We start from the raw sequence: 14,730 nt of genomic DNA, 5'->3' as shown, positions 1-14,730 counted from the left end.
TAGATAATATTTTGGTATGCACTTCACTGTCTCTTTAGCCAAACTTCACCACATTTGCTAATAATATTAACTTAAAATTTAATCTACTGAAGTTTTCATCACAAATTGACACTGGCGCCTAGATGTTCAAAGCATAATAATGAAACATATTGAAAGAATTCTCTATTTTTGCTCATTGTATATCCAATAACCACAGCTTTTGGTGATGTCTACGAATCAGAATTTGACAGATTATGTTATATCATGAAGGAGGATACTGAAGGATTCTTGGAGTTCCACTTTATATAAAGCAACATTCGTCTGGAAGTCGGGGCTTTATAAAGGGCCCTGCAGATTAAGAATGCTGGACAGGAAGTTAAAATTGACAAAGAAAAGGTAAGAATGTTTACCAGAGTGATCAGTGTGCATAAACAGAAATAACAGGCTGAAAATGGAGAAAGTATCTGAATGAAAAACATACAGACAATTAATCAAGAGGCAGCTTAAAGACTATAAAGCAAGGCTTAGTGAGAATTAAAAAAAAACTGGAGGAAATGGGAAATGAATAAATGGAAAGAGACACATATGTGATATAAGGAAGAGAAGGTGGTGAGCCCAGTCAAACCTCTGAACTGCCCAGATTTTTGTAGAATGTCCAGATTAGATTTTTGCCTCCTATTCTTCATAAAATTTGTGTTTTTCTGTTGTCACTGAAAACTGAAGTCAATAAATAATGACATGCATTTGAGTGTCAGATTTCCATCTCCTCAGAAAATCCAAGTTAATACAAATCCTGTTATTCTAACAATGTCCTAAGTTTATAAGAACATCATTTAAAATCTGTCCAGATTTCTTGCTCTAAGAGGTTGAGAGGTATGAGCCCAGTATCACATTACAGCACAGAATATTACAGAGCTGGTACCTAATTCTTTACATTAAGTGAGGAAAAATTATTTAATGTTAGTGAGCAAGTGCTTTAAATATGCAGGGGTGAGTTACATGTTCTGTTGTTTGGGACGAGGCCTAGACTGTGGGGTAGAAGATACATCATAAGAGGGTTATGATCTGTGTATTATACTAGAGCTAAAATATCCAAAAATATAAAATACTGAATAAGGAGGACTGAAAATAAAGGGATATAAAACTTTCAAAGCTTAAACAAGTCCAGATATCATTAATATGTTACAAGTAAAGAAAACATGTTATCCAGAGTGCAATACATGCTTTTACATTCAACACTGCACAACCTCAGAGGTAGAATAATAACTAAAGATTTGCTTCCCATATACTGTAGTATGTTTTTCAAAATGCACAGTTGTTGCTGTTTTATTTATTTATATATTTTTTAATTTAAATCATTTGGTATTTTACAGTCTGAGATATGCACATTTGGTTATGAAACAGACCTAGGATTTAATACAAGCAGCAAGTTCTTCTTATATAAGATGTGAAGTTAAATGGATGGGTATGGCATGTCAGAGAAGGTAATGTTAATGTTCTTAGCTAAATTCATCAAATGCTTAATCAAAGCTTTTGAAAGCATAACTCACCAAATCGTCTTACAAAAGATGCAAAAATGGTTAACTTTGGTTGCAGTATAATTCAATGTTTTTTAAACTGCTTATAAAACTGTACATTCATAGTCAACACAGACAACCTCACCACAAACCAGAGTCCCACAAGGACCATTGCTGTGCACTTTCCTATTTTCAGTCTTTACTAATGATATTAATATAAACAAATCCCCCCAAAACAACACCCTTTACACTGATGATATAATTTCCTATATAAACAAATCTCCCCAAAACATCACCCTTTACACTGATGATATAATTTCCTATATAAACAAATCCCCCCAAAACATCACCCTTTACACTGATGATATCATTTCCTATATAAACAAATCTCCCCAAAACATCACCCTTTACGCTGATATCATTTCCTATTAGTCAGGCACCACAACTCAGGAATTACAGCTCTCCCTGCAAAGAGACTTTACCACACTATCCCATTGATTACAGGGAAAAACTACCAACAATAAATGACATCAATGCTGTCATCATGACATCTGGAACTCAAAACAGAACAAGCAATGTAGCCCTAAAATTGCCACATAAAGAACCATTACTCAAAATTCAGTCCAATGGTACAGTTATATGGGACTAACTCTTCACTCTACCCTGCTCCTGAAAATCCATACAGACACTGGTTAGAAAGGTTATATCACAGTTTAAAGCTACATATTCAGTATCTAACCATTTTACCCCCCAGCTGAAAAGAGCCATACTACAAATGTGCTTATTCTAAAACTATGGATTATCCATACTTGCAATGTACTCCGCTAATAATACTTGAATAATTCAGACAAATGTCAACACAGTCTGCTTAGCAGCCAAGTCCCTTGCTATGAACACTGTGATTCCTTTCATAAAGCCAATTGCCTACTATTCCAGCCAAATCTACGCTACTCATTTCCACTCCATTTCCATAAAATCCTCCATGAACACTATTGCCAAACCACCACTACCAAGATATTAATGTTCTTGCACTAGTGAGACCCTCATTCAATCTAACAATAGGGCAAAGAAGTTTAAGCAAAATTGTTTCTGTACACTGGAACAAGATCCCACTAGAAATGAAACAAGTTAATATTCTAAAATGCTTTCAAAGGCAGCTCCTTGATAAATACATGTACAAGTCTGTATGCTTTATTGATAGGGCAACATTAGGTAGAGTACTCTCCCCTCTCCATTAACATACTAGCCACTTTCAAGCTGTCTCAAATCTCTATAAAGCTTTGTTTTCTAGAAAAATAACCTCCCTTTCGTGTCCTGCTCTAACTTTCCCTTTTCCTAGGTTCTTCTCTCTGAGAAATTTTTCTGTCTCTTGAAAGCTATACATCTCCCTTCAGCCAAAGCCCCCACTTCCTCTAGCTGCAACTGGGATTCTTTTATGTTTCTCTAAATTCATAGTATGCAGTTGTCATGTTCCACTACATAATGCTGACTCTCTGTGCAAACTTTATAACTTTAAATTTTGTTTTATGCTCAGACCAGAACAAGAACACTTGTCTATAATATTATAATCTTTTTACCATGAAATGAAAGCATGACTTGTATGTAATCATTTTGCTGTGAAATGAACTATGTGACTTCTATGTATATTTGAAAAGTAATCACCCAGGTCACGACTGAAAAGGGTTCAAGGACCAGTCCTCCTACCCAGCAAACAAACACAAATAAATAAATACAAAATGAAAAATAGTATGTTAAATTGACTTCACAAACACGTGGATAGTAATACTGACAAAGTAAAGGTAAGAATGCTTGCCAGAGTGATCAGTGTGTTTAAACAGAAATAGGCTGATAATGCAGATAGGTAGTATAAGGTGGTACTTAAATAGTATAAGATTAACCTTAAATAAGTAAAAACATAACAGTAACAAGTTGAGTGAGAGACGTTTAAAGGGAAGAAATGCATAAAAACCATTACATTCATCATGTTTGTGGAGGGGAGTAATTATAAATGAGATTATGTCTGGCTGGGGTGACTTCAGGCTTGGGAAGGCGAGTGATTTTCCAAAACATGGTAATGGAGTTACTGATGGCCCAGTCTCTGAACATACCGGGATGACTTTCTTTTTTTTGTTGTTTTACTGACAAAATCAGAGGTGGGAGTCAAAAGATGTGAGCGGGACTATCAGCTCAAGAAGGTAATGAAAGGGAGGAACCATATCTAGTATTTGCATGCTTAATGGAACTGTGTTGATATGCCAACAGGTACTGCTGAACCTAGAATATGTAATTGTTGCTGCTAAAGTGAGGAACACAATATGTTTAAAATTATTAAAATTGCATACACAAAAATACTTTCAGAATTAGGAAAATAAACCTTATTAATTTAGGATTACATCATTGCTATTTATCAAACTCTAAAACTGTACAACTTTATTCACCATCCTTTACTAGGGGTCAGACCCTTTAGTACTGAAAAATATGATGCAGTGGATTCAAATACCTTCTTGCAAATGGCAAATATTTATGTATTTATCATTTTGGGAACATTTTTACCTCTAGCTGTTCACTTAACCAAACTATATACAGGCTGAAACCTGAGAGGTTTCAGGAGCCTTAAATTATTTTATAATTGTCCATCCCAAAAAATACTTCCTTGAGGTGTGAAGGATGTGGGTAGGGAACAAAAAGAAATTAGTTCAATTTTACTTTAAAGACCAGAAAACCTAACCTATACCATACTACACACACAATATGTATATATATATATATATATATATATATATATATATATATATATATATATATATATATATATATATATATATATATACACACACACACACACACACACACACACACACATAAGGATTAATTGTTTCACATAATTCAGAGATATTTCAATGTCTACACAGGCCATCCCAGCTGTTTAATATTACCTGAGTATTACTCCCAAATTAATTAGAAAATTCCAAGAAGATTAAAGGATGGCTTTCATACCCGAATACTGAATAAATCCTATTGTGTACATCTGCTGAAATGTGTATGCATTTTCAGCAAGAGTACCATTCCTCTGTGTCAGTATGCAAGTAAATGTCATAAGTTCAACAGTTTTGGTTTCATGTACTACTTAAACACTTGTAGCAAAATTTTATGTTATACAAATGCAGAAATTATCTCCACTAACACAAAACAGCAAACAGAGTAATTTATATCACAGTATGTGAGGAAATTTCATGCTGATCAAGATGGCAGGTACTAGTACAAGTAAATGGTTGACAGGAAGGGTGATTTATATGTTTTCACATAATAAAAAAAATTTTCAAAAGTATTTATTTTATAAATTAACAATAAACAATATTCTGGGGTATTAACAATATGCTTATAGATCATATAGTGTAACTTTTGGATAACAGTATGTTTATAAACAATGACGTATGTGTGTCAGTGTGTGTTTGTGTGTACACATTATATATCAAGCAGATGTTTTAATAAGTGTACACCACAATGGTATAACAGTGATTTATATATATATAAGTGGTATTAAAATTGCATAACAGTGCAAACTTAATATCAATATGTAATAGAAACCACAAACCAGTAACTCAATAAAAGATGAAAAAAACTTTATTCACTCTCTGACATCTCGACTGAACTGCCTTCAATGAGAATACACATTAAATAAAACAATCAGTGTATATATATAGGGTTGGGAGGGTGGCCTAATGGCTCACAAGGGCAGTTAGCTTAGTACTAATCTATGAACCTATGAACCTATATATATATATATGGGAGACTGAGTAGACCCATATATATATATATATATATATTCTGCATCTAATTACTCAATACAAATACCGATTAAAAAGTCACATTCCCATTAAAGGAGAAATCGCCAATTAAGTTTAGAATTCATACCTTTTGGTATTAAGGTATCAAATTTAAGTATATAAATAGCTTCTTTATGCAAAAGTCTGTTCCTAAAACATATATCAGTAGAAACATGTTAGTTTTTTCTAAAATAGTCCCTCATAAACCCACTGATTAGCCCTGATGTATTTGATGAAAATTAACTGCCACAGAACTCGTGTCTTTAAAATTTTCTCTCTCGCATGTGTTCTAAAAATATTAATATCAATATGTATTAGCTGCATATGTTAAAAGGGGCTAATTATTGGTTGAATGCTAAAATATGTGATCAGAATGAAATTTTGAGAGCTAACAAATTACGTAAAAGCAGCAAAAGATATTGTTGTATACTAGTACAGATAGATTTGGGTGTCAGTACTTCAAGTGATTTCTGACTGTTCAAACAAAAAAATACAGATCAGTATTTTGAAACAATATAGGTACTTACTGATGCAAATGCAACATCTTTTGTGTATCAGCTTATGAAAGAATGCTTATGTACTGATTTAGATGTTGGCAGGATTAAATGAACAGTAATGAAAATACCTGCAGTTGAGCATAAATTTTATTTAAAATCGATGAGAATGTTGTGCATTACATTATATATGCTAAATGGCAGGAGAATATAAGCTTATGTAGTCTGCTATTAAGTCCCCTCCATCCCTATCTTCCCTTTTCCACCTGTCCTACATCTCCTTGAATGCCTCTTGTGTATGTACTCTGTACCACCTTTTCAAATACTCCATTGCACAGGTCCACAACCCTTTCAGTGAAAAGAAAAACTCATATATTCAAGTAGTAGTTAGTCACTACAATCTCCTGCCTGTGCCTCCTCCTCCCCCCTCTGTCCTTCCTATACAAAATGGCCAATTCATAACTCCCTGAGATTATCTTGTCCACCATTATGACAGCCCCAAGTTTTTGGTGACGTGAGAAGAGCTCTAGTTCCTGTAACCTCTGATTATATTCCATCCCCTCTACACCATAAATCTTTCTGGCGGCTTTCCTCTGCTTTCTTTCTAGCAGCTTAATGCCCTTTCTTTTAAAAGGTCTCAAGAACTGCAAGCAGTGCTCAATGTGTGGTCTGACCAAAACCCTGAATTGACACGTTACCTCTTTCTTCCTGGATTCTATTCCCTTGAGGATAAACACCAGCTGCCACTGTCCTCTTAACTCTGCTCCTGGTAGCCCAATCCAGGTGTGACTAACATCCTTAGATCCTTTCGTACTATCAGCTGGCAGTTCACTCCAGAGTTGTCGATAACTACAGTACTTTGCATTAGTTTGAAATGAACCTCAAGTGCCACATTTATGTCTACGGGCTCAGTTTTTTCAAATCCTTCATTAGACTTTTCCTACAATTCTCCACTGCTGCAACTTCATATCATCAAAAAAACTGATCCTGTTCTCTCTTCCCACAAATATGCATGAGACAGATCTAGTGAACAGGACATGCAACTTCACTGTCACTTCCCTAATTCCTGACATTAGCTGTCTCATCACAACCCTCTGTGTTCTACCATTCAGCCATGCAGCTATCCAGTATCTCAGTCTTAGTCCTACCCTCAACTCTTCCAATTTTCATATAAACCTCCTGTGTAGGGACAAGTCAAAGGCTTTGTTGAAGCCAAGGAAGATGTTATCTTCTATTAAGTTTGATGGTACCACAGTCATAAAACAAGATCAGGTATGACCAGTGCACTTTCTGGCCATGACTCCACATTATTTGCTATCCTGAAGATTGGTAACATTAAAAAAAGCAGCCTTCAGGGTTCTCCCTATACATTTCCCCTGCCATTGTTGAAAAGGTAACAACTCTCCAAACTTGTCTACTCTCCACCCCCTTGTATAAGGGTACCACAATTGCTGTCTTCCAGTTCTCTGGCACTTCTGCACCAACCAGTGATCTTCTGAAGATCTCATCTCCAGCAAGGAGTCTGTCAACCAGATGTCTGAGAACTCTAGGAGGCAATTCATCTGGTGCTTGGGGTTTATCATGGACCTCATAAATAAAGATATTGGGGACCTACAGACACTGGATATTACCCAGTTTGGCTTTGCTAAGGGCAGATCCTGCCTCTTAAACCTGGTTGATTTCTTTGAAACAGTCACCAAGGCCATTGACGAGGGGAAGGTGGTCCACGCAGCCTACCTGGACCTCGCAAAAGCCTTCGATACAATACCCCACTCGGGCATTATAGATAAGCTCACCAGCTTAAATATAAACCCCTATGTCACTAGATGGGTTGCAAACTGGCTCAAGGACAGAACCCACATGGTTAAAATTGCTGGAGCCATGTCAGACTCCAAACCAGTTACAAGTGGCATCCCACAAGGCTCAGTCCTGGGACCTCTCTTGTTCGGTATATATTTCTCGGAGGTACAGGCCAACACGGAAGGACTGTGGCTGACCAAGTTCGCAGATGACTGCAAACTAGGTGCCATAATCGACTCTCCAGCCAACACAAGCATCCTACAGAAGGGCCTCATAGAAACAGACAACTGGTGCCAGAGCCATGGCCTCAAGCTAAATGCCAAAAAGTGTATAGTCATCCCCTTTGGCAAAAACAAAGTGCCCACAAATTACCACATAGGTGGTAATCCATTAAGTACGGAAGAAGTAATTAGGGACCTGGGGACCCAAGTTGATAGCAATCTCTCATTTAAAAACCACATGGCCAAAGTGGTTAGAAAAACATTTTATATAGCCCATCTAATCATGAAGGGATTCACATCTAGATCAGGGGAGGTCATCGTGCCTCTTTACTCATCCCTCATCAGGCCCATAATTGAGTACAGTGCCATTTGCTGCCCGGTTAAAAAAACTCCAGCTCTACTCAGTGGCATACTGCCTGCTCAGAGGTGATCTGTGCCTGACGTATAAAGCCATGTCCAACCCGGAATTAATGGACATGCTGCACCTCAGAAAATCCAAATCCCATCGAGCTACGCACTCGAGAGACTTGAACCTCAGCATTGAAATAAATAGGACATGCTGGAGGGACAGATTCATAACCCAGAGGCTCCCTTCACTCTGGAATAAAATCCCAGTCCAGGTTAGGAAGAGTCCCTCATTGACTCTCTTCAAGTGGAATCTTGATGAGTGGATGGGAGATCGTAGGTTTACCTCGGGTATCACTTCTGTGTCACTGTTAGACAGAGGCACAATATACTAACCTCGAAAAAGGGCATAGCAAAATTAATTTAAAATGGGTGCGAAAGCCAAACACACTCTGGCTAGGCTTATAAATACCCTAGGGCAGATAGCCTAGTATGAACCTATGAACAAGCAAAAAGTCCCCTCTGGACCTCCTCGTTCTCTCTTCTAGTGTCCATCTACTGTTCTCACTTTTCTGCCCTACCTCCTGACAGCATCAGAGCCTACCCTGTCTGACATGCAGTGCACTTCCTCAGACTGGCACCCTTCCAACTCTAAGTTGAGGAACCAAAAAGGGTTCTTGGTGTATTTGAATGCCAAGTTAAAATACTCTCTCTCCTACTGGAACTTTAGCTGGTTGCTCTGCTTGCTACAAATGCAGCAAGTCGCTTGCTAGAGTTAAAATACCTGCTTTAACCAGAAATTCAAATACAGCATTGGCATTTATTTGTGAATGCCAGTACATTAATGTCTCAGCATTACCATTTGCCGATCTCTTCCCTTAATATCTTGTGTCCAGAGCTCACTTATCCTTTGCACCACCCAGCTATGTGTCTACCTAGCATGGGACCTCCCCACCTTGCTTTCCTCTGTAAAGACTGAAGCAAAAGTATCAATTCAATACCTCTGCCTTTTCTCCAGTTTATGATCTCCCTGTCTTCTTCATTTATCCTGGGCAGTTTATCCCTCCAATCCCTCTTTCATCCAAATTCCTTAAAAAAATGCTTTTTTTCATAATCTCTTCTGCTTACTCTCTTTCAAGTTTCGCCTTTACTGTCTTTGCTGCCCTTTTTGCTATTCTGCTTGTACTGTGACTCTTCCACCTCTCACCCCTTCCTTTTGACCTCCTGTTGGCACCTCCTTTTGCCCTTATTGCTGTCCTCACATTCCTATGTAACCATAATATCCTTCTTCTTGTTTTGTTTTTAATCTCACACACATCTTTGGCCATATCCTTGTGTGCTCCACTCCTAAGATATTGCCACCTCAAACCGACTCAGGCATGACAACTGTTGGCCAATGGTGTCTTAATCTGAACATTCATAATATAGTCTATTTCTGACCCTATCATGAAAGACTGGTAACTTGTACTAAGAGATATGAAATGTACTATATAGCAACTTATATTCCAGATGACAAAGATGTTTCTGAGCTATGAAATATAATGGGCATAAGCATGTATAAATCATTGCTTAATTGGAATAATCAGCAAAGCCATCCCAAATATCATGCAGAAAAGATTTAAGGATTTTACACATATCTGATCTAAAAACTCTGGGTAACTCCTGAATATTTTAGGTTCTGTAAAAGAAATCGGATAACTCTGGTAATAGTTGTTAAAACTGCAAAGACTAGCATATCACACACAGATTGAAGAATAGCTGGCAGGTGTTTTAATTTTCATACATAGGGTTATATGCCTTTTTATTACTGTTCTTTTAGGAAGATCTGAAAATTGACCAGTCATTGAATTTATCAGTAGCAATAGCAGTGTCCAAACTCACACTAAAATTACAGCCGGATACGGTAAAGAGTACAAATAACAGAACTTTTCTCATAAAACACGTTTCTGGTGCATAATGTATTTTATTACACAGAAAGACTACAGAAGATGTCATAGGTCACAGTGAGTGAATAAGCAAAAGAAGTAATAAAAATAAATCAAATTGCAAACAGAGTGCAGAATTAAATGTATGACTTACAGTAGATGTGGAAAATTACGGATAAGTTACGGTGAAATAAAATGGAGTTAGAAACAAAATATGAATCTTATGATGCATTTCTTTGGTTAGTTGGTTGTTTTATTTGTATTTTGGGTTGGGTTCTGCTGGCATCAGGCCACCACCCCCTCCTTGTGACAGTGATGCAATAAAATAATCCATGGCAAGTTGGGTGTATCCCCCCCTTCAAAGAAGAAAGTCTGTTGGTTGTCAGCTTTTATAACGCACTGCTGGCTAGCAACATGTGGGATCAGGCTAATCTGTCCCACTGGTGGTTCTGTTTTTTTTTTTAAATTGCAACCCTATCTTATTCTTATATAGTGGTGCACAATGATGCAAGTATGTATGCATGATTCTATACATGCAGCACAAAGCACCCACCCATCCCTATTTGTAGAGTGGCCTTAACTGATAATCCCTTAGTCTCCCATAGCAGTAGTCTATTCTACTTCATCTGAGATTCATAAAATGGCCTCTGGTTTCTCAAGCCTATGTTCAGACCAGCCAGCTTATTCATCAGTTCTGGGTCATCAGTGCACCAGATGGACACACTGCCTCTTTACCAGTAATTGTCAAGAAGAGCAATTTAACAGCATAATGAAACACAGTGTTTAATGTTGGAGTTGCTTTGTCTATCAGTTATTTAGAAGAGTATGTGAAAATTATTTTCTCACATATCACAGTAGGAGTCAGAACTGTTGCTTAAGATCTATGTGAGATGAATGTGTCATCAAAAGGAAGAAAGCCTAATGTTGAAACTTGAACATAAAATAAGTAGCTTGGATTTCTAGGTTTGCAATTACAAGAGAAAAAAACATTGTGTAACAGAAAGTGGATAAGAAATATGCAATTAAACTGACATATACTGCTAAGGAAATACAGACAGCAGCCAAAGCAGTAACAAATAAGCCACATATGAGAAACGACCACAGTTATGCAAAATGATAAGTACATTTTTGCAAAAGGCAAGGTAACAATAAATTGAATAAAGGTAAAGAGTGATTTAAAACCAAAAGAAAGAAATTATAAGGCCAGGAAACTGCCTTATGCTCTCATACCCAAGGTAGGAGGTTAAGTGTCTCTCTTCTTCCAGGCATCATAACCAAGATCCTCAAAATCTATGAGAGGTTTACAGCAAATGTGGAAATATATATATATATATATATATATATATATATATATATATATATATATATATATATATATGAAGTCTGAGGTTGCAGTACCTTAGAGTGTCCCCTTTCTTCAAGGTGCAGTGACTTGAAGTTTATATGTACATATATATATATATATATATATATACATATATATATATATATATATATATATATATATATATATATATATATATATATATATATATATATATATATATATATATACATATATATATATATATATATATATATATATACACACACACACACACACACATATATATATATATATATATATATATATATATATATATATATATATATATATATATATATATATATATATATAGATAGTTAAGTACAGAGTGTAGTAGAGGCAGTACCCCCATGGTGGGGGGATGCAGGGTGCCCTGCCTCATTTCTAAAATGATTTAAATGCATAACAATAGGTTTCATAATTTGCAGATTTATTTTGAAATTGATGTTTATTTTTTGCAACCATAGGACTTCCAGTGTTTTCTCTCTATAGGAAGCCAGTATGAACTACTTAACGTGCTGGAATGCCACCAGAAAGATGGCAAAGTGAATGGGTTATATCCATAGACTCAGTGCTTAAAGAAGGCTACCCATGGGACAGTTAGACATCTACAAACAGTTCAGAATCACTATTAATGCAGTGGTGTAAACAGGAGAGCATTCCTTGCCAAATACTGAAAGATGTATTTATACCCTGAAAGGAAGGAAGATTAAGCATTTCACAAACATTAACATGGCACACCTAAACATCCAATGGAGCTAGAAGTCTTGTACAAAATGTCTGGTAAAGGGTAATGTTCATATGCTGCTCCACTATAACAGGCTGGCTTTCAAAGTGGTGTCAGCACTATCTGTCAACAGGCAAGGGACCAAGTACTCCCAGGGATTTCAAAGTACATAGTGCCAACAAAACGCTGTTCTGGTGTCAGTGAAGGAGAATGAGAGCAATCAGGTTAGTCTACAGAGTGTCCCAAACTGGAACGGTATGGTCCGGAGTAATCAGTTAATGTCCAGTGTTCAGAGGTATAGTGCCATACTGTGGGCAAGTGATTAGCAGCAATGGATTATGAAAATCTCAAAGGAAGCTTCATTATATGTACTGCTCTCTGAAGGCCCTGCAGCTCAAGACATACTTAAGGCTGGTAAACTACTAGAGTGCAAGTTTCTGCTGAATCTCTTTGTAGTGCCGCATTGTACTGCAGGAGATGTATGTCTGTTGGTATGTATTTACATTTCTTTACCCAGATGATCCAACTAAGCTCAAGGATAACTCCTTTTAATTGGAGGCCCCTGCAGAAAAGCTATAAAATGCACAGAAAATTTAAAAAAACAAGAGACCAGTATAATCAATGTGATATACTACATAACAATTAATATACTGTACACAACAATTATTATTCATTCAAGAAAGAGAAATAAAGCAGAGTAGTGTACTGATCCTCAAACTAGTATTTTATATACATATTAAAGTTTGGTTTTATTACATGCATAGATTTTGTGTAGCTACATAAGAGAGGCTGCAGTTTGTTATGGTTATCTGAAAAATACTGCAGAGTTTGTTGTTCACAAGTATTATAAACAAAGTAGAGGACACGTTAAAAGAAGTAATAAATAATGAGTGAGGAGATTAGTGTGGTGAGGAGATTGAGTTGGGGGATATAATTACTCAGGGTAGAAAATGAATTAATGATTGCAAACATTTGTTTAGGGTGACAAAGAATATGATCATCCTGGTAAGAAATCGCTGCTGTCCTGCAGTGTGAACTCCAGAATGGTGCAGAGGAATGTAAAGCTTTGCTTCAAGATCATTGACTAAAGCCGAACATAACAATACCAGCCAAGACAGGAAAGCTCTTAATCTGGTCTGGGGATTAAAGACATTCAAATATATATAAATATAATGAGGTTTATACTTATTATTATACCAGACACTGGTGATCATATTTAGCCCAAGAAGTTCTGCAATGAATATAGACTGCCTCAGTCTTGTTCAGTACAGTAACAGGAGCATCTATACAACAGAGTGCCACACAAGTATGACAACATGATAGTACTCATGAAATGTTATGACTAGCATGTAAAAACCCTGAAGAAACAGCATCCCTGCAGCCTTGAACAAAGACCAACTGTGCCATGCAATACATTCATAGTGACTTTGTGAGCCCCTTCACAGACTATATTAATAAATACACTCAATACACTCTCAGTCTAGCCTAGTGTAATCTGCATAACAGCAGCAGCATCTGAAAAGGCAGTAGGAGTACTAAGGACAGTGTTTGCCAGAGAAAACTGTTAATAGCAATGATGCACAGCTCACATCAAGAAAATTCAGGGCACTTATGAAGTACCTCAGCACTGAGCCTCAAATGTGTGGATTCAAAGAACTGTGCAAACATTCAAGGAAGCTGAGAAAACATGAGATCCAGTATTAAGCCCATGCACCATAATACAGATAACAGTCCCTTTGCTTACCATAAATAGCACTATTTGCAAAGTAATTGTTGATACTGTTCACTATTTGCAAAACATCTGTTTGTTCTGTTTTCCCACCAAGCAGTGTTTTAATTAACTGATTTGTTTGCTGTTTAAAACATTCTTTAGTGTCTCCTTGACTTGTTTCTACTGTTTAAAATGTTTTTAGTGTCTCACTGCTGTTTTTCTGCTTTTTAAAATATATTTTTTATTTTTCCTGCCTAAATTAGTGTAGCTAGTAGCTATAGCATAGTCCAGGTACAGGTTTGATGCATCTGGGTCTGTTTGTAGTAGCTGTTGTATTCTAAGCACATTTTTCAAATTTTTCAAGCCATCCTTGATTGGAAGGGGCCCTTCTGCACCCTTGGGAGAGAAGTGTGCTAACCGGAACCTGTCTGGTGAAGGGTGATTGGTCTAGGGCTTGGAGTAAGCACTCTTACTGGTTCTTTAGAGGTTTAAATTTTTAGCTTCTAGTATTTAAGCCCTGCATTTGAGCGTGTTTCTGCCTGTTTGAACCAAGCTGAACTGAGATGGTCTACCAGCCACAACTCTGAACTGAGATACCAGATGACTAGAGGATTCTGAGCTTCCCAAAAAACATAAGTTGCCTGTTTTTTTTTTTTTTTTTTGCTTGATTATACTATTTACTGCAATTTTTATTGTGTTCTGCTTATTTAATACTGTATTTTAATACTGTAAATTAAACTGCACCATTTGTACTGCATTTGTCTCCCTTTCTGTGCTTGTTAAATCATATTTTGTTACTGTTTTCACTGTTTGAAAAG

General features: G+C 36.6%; 1 protein-coding gene and 1 pseudogene across 3 annotated transcripts in view; one reads left to right on the top strand and one right to left on the bottom strand.

Moving 5' to 3' along the window:
• LOC122810666 overlaps nucleotides 1–5,842 on the top strand; it is a 91,589-nt pseudogene extending 85,747 nt beyond the window's left edge.
• LOC122812030 overlaps nucleotides 1–14,730 on the bottom strand; it is a 639,997-nt gene that overhangs the window by 609,100 nt on the left and 16,167 nt on the right. The window lies entirely within an intron of this gene.

The sequence above is a fragment of the Protopterus annectens genome, chromosome 9.part0 (assembly GCF_019279795.1).
Source record: "Protopterus annectens isolate FY-2018-M chromosome 9.part0, PAN1.0, whole genome shotgun sequence".
Taxonomy (NCBI): Eukaryota; Metazoa; Chordata; order Ceratodontiformes; family Protopteridae; genus Protopterus; species Protopterus annectens.
Note: the sequence above shows the minus strand (reverse complement) of the source record. Positions and strands in the feature narration are given on the sequence as shown.